Below are 23,978 nucleotides of genomic sequence, written 5' to 3'. Positions count from 1 at the left end.
CAGATGATATAATAACTCCAGTTTATTTATTTATTATTATTTTAACTATTCCATTATTTTCCTCCTCATCTTCTTTTGAAGAATGTAGAAACCAGATTTACTAACAGAAAGCCCACCGATTTAACGCTACCACAATAAAATTTAAAAGCACCAATTCCCCTTTTCTCTTTCTCTCCATTTTTTCCCATTTATTTATTCCTTAAATGACTAGTGTGCGCATAGCCGTGCAGTGTGACAACTTGCTGAAATGACTTACCCTGAAATAAAGCGAGGTATTCACTTTTTTTTCCTTAAACGACTGGTATGTGCATCACCACGCTCTGCCACAACTTGCTGCAGTGAATTGCTCTGAAATTGAGCGTGGTTCCTTTAAAAAATCATCCAGGAGCATACAGGTTCCTTTAACAAACAAGGTGTGCACATCACCGACAGGTGTGCAAAGCACTTGTCCCAGAAGACTCCTTCCACACGCTGACAGTGGCATGCCCTGATCTGGCGCAGCCAGTTCCAGTGAGTGAGCTGACAGCTATGAAGTTAAGGCACGGTAGAGACACGTGCTGATCCAGAGGAGAACATTCCAATGAGTGTACTGGGCGCTTCAATGACAAGGTATGCTCAGGCCGGCTAGTGATGACCACCCTCAACATCTGGCTCGAGCCGATCACTCCCCATCGCCTGGCTTGCTCAGACGCTGGCAAGTCGCGTTTCACTTTGTAGCCCAACACCAGGCTCGTGCCACTCAACCCCCAACACCTGGCTCGTTCTCACTTCGGGAACTGCCTTTAGCATGCACACACACCGGGAACTACCTTAAAAACCAGTGTCCATACATTGCGTAAATCACCTTCCTCGAACACCCCAAATGTCAAAACACAGTACCTTATGAAGGGTTGTACCCAAACCCTTTACTGTTGCCGCATAATCCTCTTGTTTCATGATCTGGGTTCCATGAGTAAAACACACTCATGAAATTAGTCACTTATCAGGTGAAAGCAGTAGGCTGGCCCTTCATTGCCAAAAACTGTTATAAAAGGAGATAAGCTGCTCACAGGAAGCCTTTCGGTATACTTTTATTCAGTCAGCCACAACTTAACTTTCCCCTGCTAGCCTCAGCATAAACTGACCAGGACTTCAATTAAAGACATTCTAACAGAACCTTGGCTTCTGTTACATTGACATGAGTACGCGCAAACTAATTGATTCTTCCTACCGCCGTGATGGGAACGGCTGACTCTAACTCTCCATCTGCCCGCGACCAGCCCCTGCCCCAGTCCGAGCCGTGAGGGGAACGACAGCAGCAGTGGGAACAACAGGGACCACAAATCCCAGGGGGCATAGCACCAGCAACACGCCTGACGTCACCAGTGGGCGTTGAAGCCCTTAAAAGCCGAGAGCGCCTCCCGCAGCACGGGCCGCGCAAACGAATTGATTCTTCCTACCGCCATGAGGGGAACGGCTGACTCTACTCTCCATCTGCCCGCGACCAGCCCCTGCCCCAGTCCGAGCCATGAGGGGAACGGCAGCAGCAGCGGGAACAACAGGGACCACAAATCCCAGGGGGCATAGCACCAGCAACACGCCTGACTTCACCAGTGGGCGTTGAAGCCCTTGAAAGCCGAGAGCGCCTCCCGCAGCGCGGGCCGCACAAACAAATTGATTCTTCCTACCGCCGTGAGGGGAACGGCTGACTCTAACTCTCCATCTGCCCGCGACCAGCCCCTGCCCCAGTCCGAGCCGTGAGGGGAACGGCAGCAGCTACGGGAACAACAGGGACCACAAATCCCAGGGGGCATAGCACCAGCAACACGCCTGACGTCACCAGTGGGCGTTAAAGCCCTTAAAAGCCGAGAGCGCCTCCCGCAGCGCGGGACGCGCAAACAAATTGATTCTTCCTACCGCCATGAGGGGAACGGCTGACTCTAACTCTCCATCTGCCCGCAACCAGCCCCTGCCCCAGTCCGAGCAGTGAGGGGAACGGCAGCAGCAGCGGGAACAACAGGGACCACAAATCCCAGGGGGCATAGCACCAGCAACACGCCTGACGTCACCAGCGGGCGTTGAAGCCCTTAAAAGCCGAGAGCGCCTCCCGCAGCGCGGGACGCGCAAACGAATTGATTCTTCCTACCGCCGTGAGGGGAACGGCTGACTCTAACTCTCCATCTGCCCGCGACCAGCCCCTACCCCAGTCCGAGCTGTGAGGGGGACGGCAGCAGCAGCAGGAACAACAGGGACCACAAATCCCAGGGGGCATAGCACCAGCAACACGTCTGACGTCACCAGTGGGCGTTGAAGCCCTTAAAAGCCGAGAGCGCCTCCCGCAGCGCGGGACGCGAGCGGGCTCGCCCGGACAGAGCCCGGGCCAATGGCGGGCCCGTCCCTCGCCCGTCATCGACAGGAAGAGGCAGGGCTGGGCCACCCCCCTAATGCCGACTCCTTGCCTGTGCTCCCAAGGTTGACCGGCTCCGATTGCCACCATCTACAGTGAGCACCAATTCTATACTTACTCGGTGACTCATATTAGACTCTGCAATAAGTGCACAAGGACTTAATGTAATTTATGTGGTACGTGGTGCTACTTTATTGAACTACGAGCCTGTCGTGAGGGAAAGGGCGGGCCGAAGGTGGTTGGGCTGGGCCATCCCTCTAGGCTTGTTAGCAGAGACCTAGGTTCCAGGGGAACTGTGATCATGGTTGGAGTGGCCTGAAGGCAAAGACATTGGGTCATTAACAAGTAGGGGGTGATCAAAGGGGGTGTGGAAGGCCCTTACGGACGGAACGGGAAACCCTGTAGGGGTCTTATTGAGTGGGTGACGGGAGTACAAATTGCCGAATAGTGCCAAAGTTACGTAGCTATATTACTGATAGAATGGCGGGCACAGTTAGAACACGTTCTACCAAATCCAAGTTTAGGCTGCCCACCCCGCTAAAGCTGCTTACACAGGAAGACGGTAGACCCCCTCCACAGATTGTTCAACCCATAGCAATTGACCGCATGCTACAAAAAGCAATTGGGGCAGTCTCCAGTTAAATTGAAGGAACAGAGAGACGCCTATCTCTTAATCCATCAATTGAATCATTGAACCCAATCCAGGTGCTAGACCGCAAAATTGTGGATACTTCCCCCTCTCGCTCGCAAGAGCTTAGTGCCCTGGACTTACCTTGTGCCCAGCAGAATCCTGAGGGGGAAACGGGGGACTACATCATGGGTACATTAACAGAGGCATGCAGGAAACGCAAAGTCGGCCCAATGAAAGCTAGACTAAAGAAATCTAGAACTGGCAGTGCCCCGTCTAACACGGAAACTAAATCAGGGGAAGGGAGGGAAGTTGTGCCAAAACAACACGTTATTCCACCTGTCTGGCTATCGCAAATAGTGGCTGACCTACAAACACATTTGGAAACTTTTATTGTAAGTCAGATTAAACCACTTGTAAGTAGGTTGGATAAAATAATTAATGAAGTGAAAAATAGGGATAGGGCACACAGGCCAGTGATGGATACTACTACCATCACTAATGTAATTGACCCCAATCTAGCCCCTGTAGTAGAGCGGCAAACTAGTAGATCAGAGGAGGGACAAATTCCAGGCATACAGATACCAATACGAGAGGCCCATATAATGCAGAAGACCGTGACCACCAGTTTAAATGCGAGGGAACTGTATAAAGGAGGGAGAGGACAGGGTTCATTCATAAATCCAAGGTACCACTTAAGTTCCACAAACACAATTCAGATCAACCAGGCGACTTATCAGTCGGCAAGTGTGCCCAGGATAGCACCTATTGCTCTTCTTCCAACGATTAAATTACCCCCAGAGGCGTGCCCACTAGTGGTGATTCTTGCGGGGGTTCCAGAATTAAAGGGCGAACAGAAGGAGTCCCATCAGGAACTAAAAAATAAGATCACACATTGGTTGAGCCATAATAAACCGTTGCCAAAGGGGAAAGATGGGGAGATCCTCCTGGTCAGAAGGGTGAACTGGATTGGAAATAGGCATAAAGATATTACAGGAAATTGTATCATTATTAATTTCAGGGACAGCTGTGTAGTAAAACATATCCTCGGGAAAGACACAGTAAACTACACTGGGAACATAAAACCTCTGCCCCTAGATTACTTTTATCCTCGCAAGCTTGCCCTCAATGAGGAAATACGTTACCAGGAAGGATGAAGGGAGAGAACCTACACAAGCCCCCACACAAATCAGAGACATTATGGAGAAAGGTTAGGGATGTGGGAAGGAGGATCGGCTAGCTGGAGTAATAGGTTCACCGCCCTGACGTCCTTAGAGGACAATGACTGACTAATTCTCCCCCCCGGCTCATTGTTACAGCAAAGGAATGAGGGAAAGCTTCAAAACGCGGTGGCCATGAGGGGAGGACGGATGAGCCCGCTACAGGATCCCTGTCCTCCAGCTATTCGGCTCATGGATATTACCGTCTCACTAGTGACACCGAGGGGAGCAAGAAAGGAAGAGATTGTTGACCAGTTAATTGTATCTACTGGAGATATACTGCATCCCATCAGGGTGGAAAGGGAGATTGAGAGAGGTGAAACCCCCCAGGGATGTGAGGGAACAAGAAGGGTGTCTAGGGCCACAGGAGGGTTAAATGGGGCTCAAGACAACATTCAAAGTCTGGGTCAGGCAAGGAAGCTAGAGGGAGGCTTAAACATTATTTCCTGGAATACGGCTGGCCTAGCAAGCAAGTTTAATAACCAAGAGTGGAGGGAAAAGATCGAACAATTCAAGGTAATCAGCCTGCAGGAAACTTGGGTGACCGATAATAGCTCCTTCCATATGCAGGGATATAAATGTTTTTTTATCCCAGCTCTAAAATCCAGCTCAGGTAGAGCTATGGGAGGCCTGTCCCTGTATGTGGATCTAAGGGTGCAAGGTAAATGTACCAATATAGCAAGCCCATCTCGTAATATACAGGTCGTAAGGTTTGAGGGCAAGGGACTCGGACTGATTTTTTTTTACAACGTTTATAATCAGGGAGAAGGCAGGGAGGAAAATCATACCCTGGGGGTATTAGACTCTAGATTGAGTAAGGAATACCCACACATAAATGGAGCAATGTATCCATTTAATATAATCATGGGGGATCTAAATATTCACTTATGCCCATTCCTGCCACAATTAATTCAGATTGGTCACGCTGCCCTACCAAAAAAGGCCCTAATTTTGCCCATACATCAGAAGGAAGGGACGTGAGTAAGATTTTGATCAGCCATGATATGGAACATACGATAGATATGATGGCCCTGGAGAATGATGGCACTCTCCCTCCGACCTTTAAAGGGAGAGGGTGTTCGTCAATCATTGATTACATTTTAGTCTCTAGGCCCCTTAAGCATAGGATTGTAGCAGTTGGGATTGAGTGGAGCCCATTTAGTGATCATAATCCCCTAACAATGGAACTCCAGTATCAGGTCCCACCTAGGATGTGTTTAGTGGGGGGCATTGTTGAGAGGGCGACAGATCAAGGAAGGCTACTTAAGTGGGCAAAAATTGAGAGTGCCGCATTTTATAGAGCCCTGATGGAGCAAGGGAAGCAGCTCATTGAAGAATGTCTAGATCTTGAAACTGATGGGCCACAACTACTAAACGCATTTGGGCGGATAACTAGTCTGGTTGAAGGACTTTTGACAGTACGTACCCCCAAAAAAACCTTAACCAACCTAGATGGTTTGATAGGGATTGTTCACGGGCCCTCAGGGAGTTAAAAAGTTGCCTTAAACAGAAGCCCCGGAATATAAATAGGGTAACCCAGTGCAGAGCAAAATACAAGACCGAGGTTAAAAGGAGAAAATTAGCACTACAGGGAGAAGTGTGGGCAGATTTAAGGGAGGCAGCGGAAAGAAGGGATATCACTAAATTCTGGAGCATAATTAATAAACCCTGTTTTCATGATAGCAGTGCCCAGGAGGCTGGTGTAAACATCCTACCGGAGCAGTGGGTCTCCCACTTTAAGAGTTTGTATAATCATGGAAAGAAGACCGCTGCCCCGGAGGGGGGCGCTGTCTCTCAGGAGCAGCTGGTCGAGTTCACCTTAGCAGAAATAACTGGGGGCATTGAGGGACTAACTAAAAACAAGGCACCCGGGCCAGACGGGTCGCCACCGGACCTGTTTATTAATAATGTAGAGTTATGGGCCCCGATCATGACTAGGGTGATAAACGCAGCCATCACGTCCGGTTTGCCCCGATCTTGGTCAACTGCCATTATTGTTACTATCTTTAAGAAGGGTAACAGAGACAACCCCCAGTGTTATCGGCCCATTTCGCTGATTGATGTCTCTGCTAAGATTTTGGGAAGGGTCATCCTTAACAGATTAATTGATTGGACCGAGGAAAAAAAAATCATTTCTGATATTCAATATGGCTTTAGATCAGGGAGGTCAACTAGTGATCAATGTTTGAATCTCTACATGTTCGTCGCCAAGTACACTAAAACAAGTAATGAAACCATTCACTTAGGGTTCATGGACCTGGCGGCCGTCTTTGATCATGTAAATAGGGACAAACGGTGGCTAATGATGAGTCAGCTTGGTATTGACCAGGGCCTGATCACCATACTGAGGGAATTACACAGGGACACTACAGCCAGGGTACGTTATAACATCGAGGGGGGCCTTACTGATCCCTTCGTGAGTTCTAGTGGGGTGAGACAGTGGTGCATTCTTGCACCCTTTTTATTCTCACTATATATTAACAATCTAGAGCAGACCCTGATCAATTTAAATACTGATTGCCCAAAAGTTGGTACACGCCATATTCCAGTTCTGCTTTACGCAGATGATGCGGTTCTGTTAGCCCGCACCCCGAAAAGTCTACAGATTTTAATCAATGGTTTTGTGAAGTTTATGGGAACTTTAGATCTCTCCGTCAATCTTGGCAAATCATTTGTAATGATGGTAGGTAATAAATCTCGGTCTAAGTTCACACATAGAATTGGGAGTCACACATTGGAAAAGGTGCAGATCTTCTCCTATCTGGGCATACTGTTTGATGAGATGTTAAAATTTACCCCCTTGGTAGAGGAGAGATGTGGGAAATTAATATCATCAAACGGTACAATAAGTAGCTACGGGCGGAGGTTAGGGCGTTGGTCTCCAGAACAAGCAATGATTTTGTACAGCTCCATTTGTTGCTCTAAAGCCATGTATGGTGCTGAAGTTTGGGGTTTTGCAGATATAGAACAATTGCAGCGGGAGGAAAATAAAATCATACGGTCAGTACTAAAAATCCCCCAGAGTATTCCAGCTGTTATTGCCCATAGAGAGCTGGGGAGGCCATACATTGAAGATATGGTCAAGTACAGACACATTTTATCATGGCTTAATATCTGGACAAACCCAAAAGCAGTAATAAGTAGGCAAATATTGAGTGACTGCTTAGGAAGAGAAAGATGCATGAACATACCTTGGCTTAAGTATGTTAAAACCAATCTGGAGAATCTGGGCCACACAGATTTTTTTGTTAACCCATCAGTAATTAGAGTTCAGGATAAACCCAAGCTAAAAAGACTGTTCCTGGCCCAAAAAAATACAAGAAGAATGATATAAGAAGGGACCAAGGGAACAGTGAATGCGCATAGTTCTGTTAAGACTACTGAGGGAATGGAACCCTATCTCTACCTCATGCATAATGCACAGGACAGATTCTTAATTTCTCGTTTTAGGCTCAATCTTTTACCACATTTATTAGCTAACCCATTAGGTTATACTGCTTCGATTGAGCAGAAGGGTGCCTGCGGCTGCGACAAGATGTCTCCGCAGGACACCCTTCATTTTGTATTTTGTTGTTCTTTTTATTCAATGCCGAGGCGGAGATTCTTAATTGATATCATGAAAAGGGCCAAACTGACTCAAATTAAACCTGCACTACTTTTTTTACGAAGGGCGGCTGATTCACTGACTCTGTGTTGTATACTGAATTTTATCAAAGTTGCACAGAGATTAAGAGCAACTAGAGGACAGGTGTAAACTGTGATTGCTATGAATTTATGTACCACTCATGTGAATCTGTATTCCTTTTTTTATCAGAGTTCTTATGATGCTGATTTAATTGTCTTTTTAAAGAATGTATTGTATATAAATATCCTTTTATGGTGTTTTTAACAACTGAATAAAGAACTACTGAACTGAACTGAGTATGAAAATTACTTTGGCCATTGCATTTTGAACTGAATGGAACTGAGCCAAGCGACTAAGTACTACCTGACATTGACAAACTCCACTGAAAAATGGCATGGGATCCTATCCTCTGGTTCTCCCCCCAGGTGGAACACTAAGTGAGAGGCAGCTTGGTGTTTTGTGGAATTTTAGTGAGATTTTGGTAAGTCCATTCGAGTCTTCACCACAGTGGAGGTCCTCAGAGGTCTCCAGGAAGCCATAGAGAGCCCAGCCCGTTCAAGGCGCCCTGACTGTTCAGCTGCAGGTCTTCTGCTGGCCCTTGAGGCTACTTCCTTCTGGTCGAGGAAGGTCAAAATTATTCTGCATTTTTCAACAGATTCTTCAGTAGGGTTGTGGCTAACCAACACAAGCTCCCTTCTCCAAATCCTTGCTCAAGAGCAGCCCAAGCAATTGGCCCTTCTATACTGTTTCTTCAGCATACTTAACTCTGTGGATGGAGGTGGAGGCAGAGGTGAAAATCCCTGGTGGAGGTGAGTAAGCGATGTTGGTTCTTTTACTCAGGAAGAGTACCCATCACCTTTCTGTGAACTCTTGTATTGGTTGTAAACGTTGGTGCTGGTATCATGGAATAACATAGTGTAGCATGGTGTAGCAATGGAAGATTCATACTGTGTTTAAGAAGTGAGCAGTCAGTGCAGGTCTCTGTGGAGGTCTCCCATACCTCTAGCTTAAGGCTAATCTAATCGGCGTAGCAGCTGTGGAAATGGGGAAATGCAAAATTGGAGTCAATTCATCGGCACAGAATAAAGGTGTGACAATTATGGGGTTACTAAAGCGTGCTCTTGGAGTTACCAGCAAATTGACAGAGTTGCCAGAAAGGCATCTTTTGCTTACTGATGAGCCGCAGGAGCATCTTGCTGCCCGTGCCCCACTCTGTTTGTCTCTACCTGCGGGGGAAGTGGGCTCTGCAAGGGGACGTGATCCTGCAAGAGGACCTGATACTGCAAGTCCCTCTTCTGGAATCACATAGGACATATGTCATACCTCTGACTTTGTTATACAGCTGAATTGAAGCTTGGTACCTGGTGAACGAAGGAACCAAACCCCCTTCAACAAGATCTTCAACCAAACCTAAGGCCAAACAGCTGCAAATTCAACATGATTTTACCGACTGCAGTTTCCTGGGACTAGCTGCTTTTGAAGAGTCTTTATGATCCAAAATGACTGCCATCTGAAACGCAAGCCTTTGGCGCATACATAAGTGGCGGCAGCTCATTGAAGCCCATCTGTACAGACTGATGTCAGTGCTTCCAGTTACTCAGTACAATTCGGCCTACTGTTACTCCACCGAAAAACCCAGAGCCACGCTTCACTGCAGTGAAACATTGTGACTTTTCAAGAGCTACTAGCTCAGAGGCCGGGAGGACAGATCTGGCAGGGGGGCTGTCAGAGGCAGCATGGGCATGGGCAGAGGTAAAAGGGGGGGTCGAGATCTGTGAAGGTCTACCTGACAGTTGCAAATTCATAAGCTGCACCATGGGAGGGAGGGGTAAGGAAATTGATGGTGCTGCAGCAGACTATTGAGAAAAGTCACTTCCAGTGGTAAATGTCCCTCTGGTCGCTTGCCCATATGTTATTGTCTTGGCCAATGTTCCTCTCTTAGGGCCAATCACAGGGAAAGGGCAGGAGTGCACCGTATTGATCCCATAGGGCACATTTCTGCCCTTTCCCCTTGAACTGGCGCCATTTTGGCAGCCAAGTGCCAATGAAGGCACCCTTGCACAATGGTGCAGTGGTGCCTGTGTTGTAGGTAGGATTATTGTTTTGCAGGAAGGAGCACCTTACTGCACAAAAACAACCCTAGCAGGATTTTTTCTCTTTCTATGTGTGCTGCAGAATGCCCTTGTTATGCCTCTCCTGGGGAGGCATATCATTTTGGTGCATTCCCAGGTTGACCGTGTTTGGTAAATCTGTAAATGTGGCAAAAACCATGGGAATATCCATTCAATGGCCATGGAATACCGCCCTGACAGGGAATAATGCAACACAGCGATTTGCACTGCGCAGCATTAGTCCAGATTTGTGAAGCCATTTAAAGCCATGCAAAGTGGTTCTGCGTGGCTTCATAAATCTGACTTAGAGGTCTGGGTCATGCTTGTACCAAGTTGTGTGGTGCAAGCATGAAGAAAACCTCTCATAAATATGCCCCATAGTCCCTAATGTGTCTGAATCTTCTGACCAACTAACAAACATGGTCCTCCATTGGCTTCATAGAAATGCTGACATTCCCTTAGTGGCTGTGCATAATATTTTAATGATTCACAGACTTGCCTAAGTGACTCTTCTGATCAAAACATTTAATGGTGTTTGTGTTATCACGAATTTTTGGTTTGCGAGTATTGCCAAAAGAATATTGGCTAACATGGGACAGTCTTCTGTTCATTCTGGTACAATCAAGCTCTTCCTCCTGGGCATCTTGTCCCAGAGCCTCAGCGGTATATACCAGATTCAGGTTGTTTGGGTCCACCTCCTGTTTACTCCACTGCTAATCGATTTTCATTTCTAGCGCAAGACATATCAACAATTGACTCCTCTCCGCTATTCGAATGCTATCTCCACCTTGTTCCTCTATCCCAACTCATGCTCACCTAGGAATGTGACACTGCCTTTAGCAGCTGTGGCCAGGAAGTTGTCAGATGTAAATGTTACCAACCCTGGGGTGGAATTCCCACCTCAATCTTTGAGGCCCCTATTTCATCTCAGCCTTCTCACGAAAACACTCTACTGACACCTATGGCCAAGGTGTCTACAAGAGCATGTACCTCTCTCCACTGGGTTGAGCACCCCTCACCAATTAGTGAAGTTGCTTGTCCATTCAAACCTCACAATACCAATACTGTTTCACTATTGAGTTGGAACGTAGCTGGTATATATTTCTATTTAGGGAGTTTTGTAAAGCGCTTGGTGACGCACAGCGGCGTGTCCCCGTGCTAAGGAGCGGCTGCTAACTGGAACCTACAGAAGTGGAATACTTTACTGTTCGAATAGTGTAGTTTTGAGCTTGGCTCTAAAGATTAGTTCAGATGGTTCGAGACGCAATATTAAGGGTAATGTGTTCCATCTGACGGCTGCAAGGTACCTAAAGGATCTTCCGCCCATCCGTGCTCTGGACACCTTGGGGACAACAAGGTGTCCCGAGCCAGAAGATCTGAGGGAGCGGGACGGTTCATAAGGTGTCAGCAGTCCTTTCAAAGGGAGAGGAGACCTCCCGTTGATGATCCGATGGCACATGCAGAGTGCTTTGAAATCAACCCTACTTCTGATCGGGAGCCAGTGCAAGGACCGAAGGGCCACCGAGGATGCGGCTCTTCTGGGTAGTCTAAGTACTAGCCTAGCAGCGGCATTCTGTAAGACCTGTAAACGGCTCAGATTCTTCTTCGGAGTCCCTAGATAGAGGAGGTTGCCATAGTCCATCTTTGAGGTGACTAGTGCATGCACAAGGGTTTGACGGGCCTTTACAGGTAAAAACTTCAATGCCTTCCTGAGACTTTTGAGGGTCCCAAAGCATGATCCGACCACCCGGTTGATCTGAGGGCCGAAGGTCAGGTCGGAGTCGAACCAAATGCCCAAGTTCTTTGCTTTCAGGCATGGGATAGGTGTTGAGCCAAGGCATGGAGGCCACCATGCCGACGTCCACGCCGATCGGTCTCCCCCTACGACAAGCACCTCGGTCTTATTTCCGTTAAGCTTAAGGCAGTTTGCGGACATCCAGGCAGCTAGGTCTTGCATACAGGCTCTGAAGATGTCCGCCGATAGATCCAAACTAATCCATATATAATATAATCCAAACTAGGAGAGAGTGAGTGGGGACACTTCATTGGAGGGCATGAAATGTGCTCTTCCAGGAAGCATAGGCCAGGGAATGGATTTTTAGTTTTGTGTTTAAGAGCTTTTAAATCTCAGCAGCCACGTCTGCAGCAGGGACAGCATCCAGAGGCTTAACAGTGTGGCTTAAGGTTTCTTTGTTGTGCACAGTTGCACAGACATTACGTCCTCTGACATCCTGGGCCTAGTTCTGACCCTGGCAACAGACAGGCATGTCCTTTAAATTAACACCCATCACCTAGGACCTAGCTGCCATTGAAGAAGCGTTAGGGGTATCCCTTAGCCAGCGACTGCTCGGAAAAAGTAACTGCCACGGTTGGCTACTCAAATGGCCAACATATCCATTACATATGGTCGTAGTGCCTGTAATAGCTGCTCTCTATGTGATAACAATGGCACTCCAAAATACCAAAGGGGGCGCCTACGCTAGTTACATAGACTACTCCTCCTTGATGTTCGGATCTAGAGATCAATGAAAGATCTAAAGGTTACGCTATCCAATAATTCTTATCTTGCAGGACTTGCTTTTTTTTACCCAGTCCACCCATGGGCATTCATGCCTCAATGCCCTGGTATTAAGTAACAACCAAACAAATGGGAAATGGAATGCTGTGTGTTCCTCTCCTAATATAATACCAAATGTGTATGGTTTGCTTGCCACTTCCCTGGGCTTGATGGTTGAAAACTGGGACCACCCTAATAAAATAAATGAGGCGCACAATGACCTATCTGTAAAACTAAAAGATTGGTTTCAAAAAGATTTAAAAAGGAACTTCAGGTCTCTGAAATCTCAGGAATGGCTCATTCTAGCTTTCAGTATTGCTAAGAAAACCTCCTATCCTCCTTGTAGCAATGTGAGAGGCTCAAGATCGTGGTAGCCTGAGCCTCTCATAGTAAGCCCTAACATTCGCAAAATCTAATTGAGAAAAAAAGGAAGTGGGATGATCTTCTTGATGCAGCGAAAAAAAGAGACCTCATATCCTTTTGGCATATTGTTAGTCAGGGTGACAAACACCATGCCATGACCCCTGAGATTCACATTCAACCGATTGAGTGGACAACCCCACTTTGAGCTCCATTATTCATCCCCACACTCACTGCTTCCAGACTTGTCTTGTGTAGTACCTGAAATTGGCCAGTTGCTAAGCCCTGCCTCTCCCCGATCACATTTTCACTTGCAGATTCAGAAGCAGAAGTCACGCTCCAAAGCCAGGCAAAGGCTCCTGATTTGGATAAGATTTCTGCTGACATGTTCTGCTCCGATCCCACCTTCTGGGCCACCTATATTAACTTGGTTTCCAAAGCTGAAGACACTGGAGCCCGATCCCCTTGACCTGGAAGGGAGCTGTGGTTGTTTCGGTCTTTTAAAAAGGCTGGGTTAGCCTTCCTGGTGATTACCGCCCTGTTAGCCTCTTGGATAGTCTGAAAAAGGTTTTTTCAAGCAGGTGCTTGCAAAGGTATCAGAGGGGATTGTGAATAAGGGCATTTTAACACATTTACACGCACTCTTTAGACCAAAGACTAGGGGTGGGCGGAATTTGCGAAATTAACTTTCGCAAATTATCGCGAAAATGCTAAAAATCTCTGCAAACACACCGGAAATATCGCGAAGACGCGGAAGTTTTTTTCCCGCCTGTTCGCGGTAATTTTTGCGTGATCGCGGGTCGCCAACTTACCCATGCAGTTGCTCACGGGCGCGGCCATCTTGTTTTCACTTGTCCCGCCCTCTCGCAATGCTTACTTCCTGTTCCGGGTCGCGCAATGCATGTTCGCGCCCGTTCGCGGTAGATATTTCCTGTTCGCGACTGCTTTTACTTGATCGCGTTGCTTTTTGCTTGCTCTGGGAGAAAATATCGTGCGAACTTGCGTACGTGGTCGCAATGGGCGCGGCCATCTTGTTTTTCACTCTATTGCATGGTTCTGGGGCCTGATTTTGAATCCTCCCTACATCTTTTCAATCCTTTGTTTAAACCCAGTTTTTTTGGATCATTCTTATTTATTATTTCTCAAACTATTTTCCTGCTTTTATATTTTCGTTTTTTAGCTACTTTTTCTCTTTCTATTTCCTGCTATTATTTATTTCCTTTACTTCTTTAATTTCATTACCTTTTCTTACCCCAGAACCATGTCTAAGGGTAGGGCTGGTCGCCGTCGCAGCCAGAGCCGCGACCGCCTTCCTTGCAGAAGGCGGCGCCCACAAGGGGTGCAGGCACGGGCCTTATTTGGGGAGGTGTAGTTGGCTGCACTGATTTTCTTTGTGCAGCGCCACCTCCCCTCAACCCTGGAAGCAGGTGGCAGGCCTGGGTCCGGGTACGGCCTCTGGGAGCGTCGGCAGTGGTGGGGGAAGGTGTGCCGGGCAGTGTCGCCCTTCTCTGGGGTCCAGCGCACCCAGGCGCAGCTGACGCACCAGTGGTCCGACATCCTGGACTGTGAGCAGGGCTTGCTGGACCTGCTAGGAGTGGAGGTCCTGGGGCTTGGTGAGTAACTATTTAATTATTACTACTTTGTGTCTGTTCTTCTGCTCTGTGTTATATATTGCGAATATCTTTTTTTTTTTCCAACCAGCTAGAATGTTGCTGCTTACATTCCAGGTTAATTACGTTTAAAAGTCTTCTGTGATTATGACACAGGTGCTCTTCTGCGCTACTACTAATCTTACTTGTTTGCAACTTTGCGTTTGCGCTCGCTTAGCGTGATTCATTCTGTACGAGTTTATTTTAGAGAAATTAAGTTACGTAATGCTACATACTTTGTATGAGTTTCTAATTTGTTAGTGGTATGCGTGATGCCCCCTCAGTTACGTGACGTGCTGCTAGTACGGCAGTCTTTATTAGAACCTCTTCTAGTTTGTTCAATGAGTGGTGGTAATTGGCTTAGCATTAGCACTAGCAGAACATCAGCATCAATCAATCAACCCAAAATTTGGTGTATACTAAAAATGCAGTCATGTGTCCTCCATTTGACCATATGCATTGTTGAGGAATAAAAGAAGTGGAAATGCATATTTAATGTACAATTGGCATGCCTGGAATAGGTGGGCTAGGTCGGGTGGTACGTCGTACTTAGGCTTAGTTGCTTGTAACTTAGTATTCTGAAATCAGAATGGAAGACTGGATTACTGTTGATAAATAGTAACTTAAGTAGTGGATCCGCGAATCCCCCGATACTATTTGTTGACCAGATGAGATTGGTCAATTTAGTTATTGCAATTGTTGTTTACATAAGTGTTTTTTGACCGTTGTTGAAAAATATTGTATTTGTTTGACACCATCCACCAATGTTTGTCTCTTTCTTATATCTTTCCTGTTCATCAGCACCCAGGGGCAGACAGACAGGGAGTGGGGAGTCGGCGGACAACAGTCCGAACAGCACCACCAGGAGGACACCAATGAGGGCTCCTCTGCTGGCCCCAGTAAGTCTTCTTGTTTTTAATAATATTTCTTATTCCATAACGTTTACTCCACCATATTTTTCACAAACTATTGTTTGTTTCCAAATGCTATTTTTTTACCAACAATTATCTTTCGATCTGTACGGTTTAAAAAATCTTATCCCTGCCTCTGCTATGATGACTCTCAGTACTACTACTACTATCAGTCTGTCTGTACTGTAGTAGCTAAGCTTGCCCAGTTGGCCAGTGCCACTCTTTATGTGAAAGGTTGTAATATAAAACTCATATTCACCAGTAGCTCTAGCCATTGAGTCCAATCCTTTGGGTCGTCCTCTTGTACTACTTCTAGTCTTATTGATCTTGAGTCTTTGTTAATCTTGAGGCTTTGAAAATTCACAGCAACAAAAGCCCAACCAGATTTATTACTATTTTGATAGGATAGCCTATAGGACATACTACTACTGTTGTAGGGAACTTGCACATACACAGACCTTTGCACAAGAAAATAGGATGTTGGTGATGGTAGGTTGGACCTTCCTCACACACCTCAATCAGAAATTCAGATCTCCCTGCTCGACTATAGTACTGTCTTGTCATAACTATTAGGTCTCCGAACCCTCCCCCCAAGATACCCAACAGGTACACAACCCAGAACATAACACACCCAACCTCTCAGTCGTGGAAGCAATGCACATGCACACCCTTACTTTAATTTGCTCACTCGTGTAAGTTACTCCACACCAAATACCACCAAGTCTATGTACGTTCAAAATGTTTATTTTGAATTGAGAAGCTCTGTACATTGTTCTATTATAAAATGCAGCACCGACCGGAAAATCAATAACATTAAAACAATAAACATTGTTACACTTACTTACAGTTGGGAATTAAATCATGATAACTGAACAGTGGTGGAAGGCAGCACCACCATCCCCTAGGAATTTAGTTTATATAAATTTATAAATGAAGATGTGAGTGTAGGGACCCCTCACCTTAGAAGAACCTAGTACTGGTAGTTGTTGCATCATTCAGAAGCTCTGCAAAGCTCTGGTTCGTAGAAGGGAATCTTCCGTCTGTAATGCGAAAAATGAAATGGTGCGCGTTAGTATATTGCAACTTGCAAGCATTTCTCAGCCCAGCCAAAAAGTGTAGCATTTATGGATAAGCAATATGGACTAACAGTACACTAGTACTTCATAAAAAAGTGGCTTGTTTATGTTTTTGTTGACCGCTTGTATGCAGCGCGTAAACAGTAGCAGTGTGAGGCAGGTCATGTGGGCTCAAAGGTGTCTTATACAAAAAGCTGCAAGGTAACGTCACATGTGCAAAAATAAAAGAGACAAAGTTAAATGGTTTCATGGCTCGGGCTAACTAAGCAAAGGCTAGAATGACCATATATAACTATTAGTATCTACTCTACTACTACCTGATTTGCACTAGTGATGTATGTTATGATCAATAGGGGGGAGGTGTATATGACGCCTAATAAATGTGTAATTTTTTCTAGGCCCACTACCGACCACCATTGCCGGGACCAGCGAAGGCGACGCGGAGGGAGAAGATGCGGCAGTTGCAGCAGATAACAACGGAGCGGTAGGGGGAGTGGCAGCACCAGTGGCGGGCGGTGGTAAGTTAGATTCATAATCCTTAACTATTGTTGAACTTGACAGTACACTCACTGCAAGGGTGTACTGTATGTATATGTATACTGTACTGTTGAGACTTAGGGGCCCGCCGACACCACAGGGGCAAACCTCCCGCCATCCCTGTAGAAAAGAGTCAGACCCCCACATGTCGACCAGGCGGAAAAGGGTTCAATATGGCGGTGGTGTCTCTCTGAACACACCGCCAGCCGTATAATCTGCATTTTGGAATGCCTTTGCGTGGCGGCATTGCCATCCGCCACGGAAAGGCATGCAGACATTGCAGAGTATGCTTGGGGGCCCCCATGGTGGGTACTACCTACCTATGCTATGGTACCCCCTGCCTTTCAAAGCAAAACATGACAGGCTCCGTGCCGGGCGCATCATCCTATTTAATTGTCCCCACGGGACCCCCACCCTTTTTAGCGTGGGGATGGCGGGCGGACAAAGTCCGCCCGCCATCCAAAGTCATAAGTAAGTATGAGTTGCTGGGAACGTTTGTAGAGTGAACTAGAAGACTAGAATCCCTTTAATTGGCATAGGAGCAGGAGTATTGAGTAACCAATGGCCTTATCTATCTGATTTCAACTCCGCTTTGAAAGTTTTATGGAGAAGAGCACCTGGTGCACTGTTCAACTAAAAAGGGAAAGACGGGTGGAAGGAAGAAGGACGGGCGAGATTTAAAATGTTAAATGCTTTTCTATTGGGTGGAGATTGTAACCAGATCATTGACCCATTTTTAGACCGAAGATCCTCTGTTCGTTTCTCCCCTCATAAACCACATAAACAATTCCTTGACACTATTACCCAAACTCATCTTGTAGACTCATGGAGACTCACTCACCCAGACGTCATGGATTTCTCCTTCTTCTCTCCTCCTCATGCTTCCTTCTCCCGCTTAGACTATATCTTTCTCTCTTCATCTCTTTCTCAACACCTTATTTCTTCTTCTATTGAACCGATTGTTATCTCTGACCATGCTCCTATTATTACTGTTTTTGACCTTCTTCCTCCTACTCCTAAATCTTCTCGCTGGCGCTTCAACCCTTCTCTTCTTACTGATCCTCTTTTTTCCTCCTCTTTTCGTGCTTTTGCTTCTGAATTTTTTCATCTTAACTCTACGCCTGATACCCTACCTCATATTCTTTGGGATTCCTTCAAGGCCACAGCCCGAGGTTTTATTATTGATTTTGTCTCTAAAAAGAAGAAAAAATTCCTTCAAAAACGTAAAGTCACCCTTGCTCATATTAAATCTCTGGAACATCAATTCTATACTTCCTCTGATAAGATTATGTCTCCTGAATTGCTTAAGGCTAAGATTGCCTTTAACAAACTTACCACAGACTCTGCCTCCTCTTTTCTTCTCCGGAGCAGCGCGCGATTTTATGGAGGTCGAAATAAATCAGGTAAACTGTTAGCTAACTATTTAAAATCTCGTAAAGAACGTACTAATATTGATTCTATTTATTCCCCCTCTAATGTACTTCTTCATACCAATGCAGAAATTTTGGAACAATTCCACTCTTTTTATGAGACTTTATATACTCCGGAAAACCCTCCCACCCCAGAGCTTATTCAATCCTACTTTGACAACATACCTCAACCAGATACTTCCCACCTTAATATTTCGGCCGTTGATTCTGATCTTACGATTTCGGAACTGTCCTCTGCTCTATCCTCCCTCACTAAGGGGAAAACCCCAGGACCTGACGGCTTCCCAGTTGAATTTTACCTACATTTCTCAGACCTTCTTTTACCCCACCTTCTATCTCTATTTCAGTCTTTTTGTTCTACTGGATCAGCCCAAGGCTCTTTTCAGGACGCTACCATATGCCTTATCCCTAAAGATGGTAGAGACCCTAAGTTCTGTAAAAATTATCGACCTATATCTCTAGTTAATGTTGATTATAAAATTTTTGCGAAACTAAACTATTAGCTCTTCGCCTTGACCCGCTCCTACCACATCTTATAGGGAAAGAACAATGCGGCTTTGTTAAAGGCCGCTTGACCTCGGATAATTCTAGACTCTTCCTTAATGTTTTAAGTAAAGCCCCTTCACTATCGATTCCCCTTGCAGCCATTTCAGTAGATGCTGAGAAAGCCTTTGACCGGGTCGACTGGTCTTTTCTTCTGGCCTCCTTAAAATGGCACGGCTTTAACCCCAAATTCATATCTTATATTTCTTTGATATATTCTATGCCCAAAGCATCTGTTCTCGTTAATGGTCAACTCACTTCCCCATTCACACTCCAACGTGGTGTTCGTCAGGGCTGTCCCTTATCACCTCTTTTATTTATTTTAGCGCTTGAACCTTTCCTTACCTCCATACGCAATAATCCATCCATCTCTGGCTTCCCGTACGGTAAACGTCATCTTAAATTGTCTGCATATGCTGACGATATTCTTTTATTTATTTCTGACCCGCCTACCTCAGTCCCCGCATTACTAGACGAATTTCAGAAATTCTCCTTGGTCTCCGGTTACAAAATAAACTCGGACAAAACAGAGATTCTTCCTTTAACCAAACTTTGTCTCCCCCACTTTTTCACGGCTACTGGCTTTGCTTGGAATTCTACAAAAATTAAATATCTCGGTGTTCTCTTTTCTAGCTCTATATCCTCCTCCATTCAACTCAACATGAATTCAGTCATATCTAGGATAGACTCATTACTCACCTCTTGGAATCCACTATTTCTTTCCTGGTGGGGCCGTCTTGACTCCATCAGAATGATGATTGCCCCTATTTTGATTTACTTATTATCCATGCTCCCACTTCGTATTCCAAACTCCTATTTCCGTCGCATTGATTCTGCGTTGTCCAAATTTCTTTGGAAGCAGAAAAAAGCCCGCATATCGCTTTTCAACTTACGTAAATCTAAACTTAATGGTGGTACCAATTTTCCAGACTTTCGCCTCTATCATAAGTCCTTTTCCCTTCGACAGGCTTCCCGCTGGTTATCTCAGGAACCCTCCCCTTTTTCTCCCCTCTGGCTTTCTGTTGAACAGGAACTACTGCTTCCGTACTCTTTCCAAGAAGTAATTCGTTTTACCTCTAAAGCCCCATGCCTTAATCCCCTTTTATTCAAGCATACTTCTTCTCTTCTGCGCCCTTTAGTTTCACCTTCCTCAGTAACGCAGGAATCCTTCCTACTATTGCCTATATGGTACAATTCACTTCTATTAATTAACAACCGACCTATTGCATGGCCCTCATGGAGAGCGAAAGGTATCATTTGGATACGTCATCTTTTTGATGGGTCATCCCCTTGCTCATTTCCTGCATTTCGGTCTCAATTCCACTGCCCTCCTTCTTTTGCAAAGAAATTCCCTATCCTTATGGAAACCATTCTAGATCGTTATTACTCTCTCTCCTCTGAAGATCTACCTACCTCATCTTCCTCTCTACTCACTGTCCTTTCTACAACTCCTAAAGCTTCCATCATTTACCGGTACTTTTCAGCCCCCAATCCAGATCGTCTCAAATCAAAATTAGAATTGTCCTGGGAGACAGACTTACATTCTTCATGGCCGACTTCTCTCTGGGACAAAATATGGGCTCGATCCTTGAAGATTTCCCGTACTGCCTCTCTCACTCAATCCCTATTTTTCTTTTACCACAGACTATACCTTTCTCCTCTTTCTATCTCTCGCTTTCAACCTGATGCTGTATCTAATTGTTGGACCTGTAATGCCCCTTCTGCGGATCTTTTCCACCTCTTCTTCTTCTGTCCTTCAACTCGTATTTTCTGGTCTCAGCTATTCTCTCGCCTTTCTCGCATTTTCAACCCCTCTATTCAATTTTCTCCTTCTTTAGTATTTCTTGGTAGCCTTTCAGAGGATTTAGACCTCCCCCCACATTCTCGCGGTCTTTTTGACCTTATGCTGGCTCTGGCATTACAGCATATTGTCTCTAATTGGAAATCTCTGAACAAATTGTCTCTCAATTGTTGGTGGAATCTTGTATGTCACTCACACAGACTTGATGTTGCCTTTGCTTCCTCCTGTAAACCCTCCCGAAATGTTGAATTTTACTGGCTACCTCTTACTCTATACCTTGATCAATCCGCCAAAAAGAGTTACTCTCCACTATCTTCAGATAATTTCAAGCCCCCCTGAACACATGTACTCTTGCCTGCAGTTTTTCATGATATTTTTCAGTCTCAATATGGTAATTATTTAGCTTTATATTGACCTTCTTCATACTTCTCTTTCATTCATGCAATTACTCATATGATGGTTTTTTACTGTACTTTTTGATTGCCATTTACTGTATTTCCTATTATTGCTTACCCATCTTCTACGATAAATACCATGTTTTTGTTTTCTTCTCTCCTCCCTTCCCCCCCCTCCTTCCCTCCCCATAACTTAAAATGCTTTGTTTTTCATTGTGATATTGGCTGCTTCTATTTTCTTTGTCCCATCTTATACCTTTTTTCTCATATTTGCTGATGTCACCTTATTGTAATACTTATTTTTCTCTAATAAAGCTTTCAAACATAAAAAAAAAAAAAAATGTTATGTACTACTGTGCTTTATAGTGCTACTCTACCATGCCACTATGTGTGTAAATAATTAACTTGTCTTACTGTTTTTCTAAGAGTATATTTTACAATTGTCTTGTTTTTTTCTTTTTGATACACAGCTACTCCTAAACTCAACCGGAAGGAGTTGGCCGCCAAGGCGCGGAGCCGGAAGCTGGAGGCAATCCAGCGGGAATACCGGTGGCTGGTGCTCCTAGCAGAGGAGGAGGAAGAGACTGCGGCAGCAATTGAAGCCGCCTCCAGTGCCCCGGGCCCCAGCCACCACCCTCCAGTGGTACGGCGCCAACGTCTGGCGGCTGCCCGCCGCCACCGTAGTGCCATCTCTCATGCCCCCCCACTGTGGCTGCAACTGCCGCGCCCTCACACGCCACGTCGCCCGTTTAGAGGAGCAGATGCATGTCCTCCTTGAGTCCCACTCCACATCTTAGTCCCTGTCATCAAGTTCTGCCCCTTTTTTAATTCTTGTTTGGGTGGGTGGCAACTGGTTTGGGCGTTGGGTTTGGATTTTTGCTTTACGGACTTTTTCTCCTGGACTTTCCTATGGACATTGGTTGGGGTTAGTGAGGGGGGTGGGTCAGCTTTTGTGGGTTTAGTTTATTTTTGCTAGGGTAAATTAAATATATTTTCCTATGTTACATGCAATGTTGTTAATGTTTTGTAGGTGGGGTAACTGTTTTACATCACACTGTTTCCTTGCTGGTGGAGGGCCGCCCATAGCCTGTGTTTGATTTAAATAATTGTCTGACTGTTTAAGACACAAACAGATAGATGCGACACACCTCACTGATTGACTTGTCCTTCTAGTACCTTCAGTCTGTCCTCTAGTCTATGCATTCTTTATCTGGACTGGTGTGTGAAATTGAAATCATTGACAACATGTCCATTATTAATTATGCCTCCCCCAAACTTCTCTCTTACCTGTGCTTGATGTTTATGTTTAACTTTGGCACAGCAATGGCTGCATGGTGAATATGGTTTCCTTTTTCTAACATGCCATGATTGGGGTGGTGGTGGTGGTAGTATAGTAGTAGTAGTAGACACTGGCAGGGCGGCAGCATTTGCAAAAAAAGAAAAGGAGACGGTCAATCGCCTTTGAGAGACTGTTAGAGGAGTAGTAGAATGAAGTACAGTACCGAACTTACCGAGCAACAATAATATGCTAAAATATTTTACAACAAAACATAATGGTGGTTGGGATAGCCTACTAGACAGAGTTACAAACTACAATTGTGTCGAGTCACTTGACTAGGCCTACAGCCTAACAGTTAGTGCTGTATATGAGGAATGACAACAAACAAATCCAATCAATGCCGGCAATTAATGCTGAGGTAGATGTTCCTTTGTTAAATAAAATAACCTCTAAAATATCCTACTCATGGGTGGGCAAGCAGAAGAAGATCATCGCTCTGCCTTGAAATTGAAGTACTGTTGCTTTCGCCACATCCGCACCAGCAAGTGTGTGATTAAGAATTGGTGTACATTTAATTTAGTCACACCTCGTCAATAAGTCACACAGTCCGGGGGAAGAGGGTTAGGGTTTGTTGAATGGATGGGAAGGGGGTTTTTGGGAAAGGTTTGACATAGAAAAACAGTATGCATGGACAAACAAACGACAATCATTGAAGACTACCATATCCATTTGTTAAGGGAGAAAAAGGAAATGCATGCATGATGATGAGACCCGGATTACATACACTTCTTGTTCTTGTTCTGTTGTTCCGGCCTAATACTTTTACAGATAGCAAATAGAAATTTTAAATATTGGTAGGGAAGAATCGTAAACAGAGAGCAAACCTAATGATGATAATAACAACTCCAAGAACACACAGTTGTAAAGATTGTATCATATTCATCAAATTATTTAAAAGAAGATAAAAGTGGATACTGTTACTGTGTTATCCTGGTAAAAAATGTGGACTGGATTTGCATCTCGGCATTCCTCTCGGTCCTCCTCTCATCCATCAATCTTGGGTGTGTCGCCTCGCCACTCGCCACTGCCCGGCTGGAAAAAAAATGTTGATTTATTGGTAACGTAAGTGTGCATTGTAATGTTTTCCAAAGTATAGGGCAAGGCCCGGCCTGTAATTGTAGATGGAAAACCAAAGGGGATATTGAGAAACGCACAAGTTATGGTGTAGTGCAACAAGAGCACTTTCCAAGGTAGCATGTATGCATCATCTCTACTCTAGTCTGTTTCCAGCATTGACCTTCAATAATAACAGTAGAGAGCAGGCCCACAGTGCTTAGCAGTAGCACATCCTACGTTAAGACTTTGGAGTACTTTTTTTTTTTTGAAAGAGTTGGGCAAAGGCAAAGCACATTATCCATTCCAAACATAGCATTTTACAGTTTAAGTTAGTAAATCAATGCACCGCAGTCA

The sequence above is a fragment of the Triturus cristatus genome, chromosome 3_2 (genome assembly GCF_964204655.1).
Source record: "Triturus cristatus chromosome 3_2, aTriCri1.1, whole genome shotgun sequence".
NCBI classification, from domain to species: Eukaryota; Metazoa; Chordata; class Amphibia; order Caudata; family Salamandridae; genus Triturus; species Triturus cristatus.
This window is presented reverse-complemented; position numbering follows the sequence as displayed.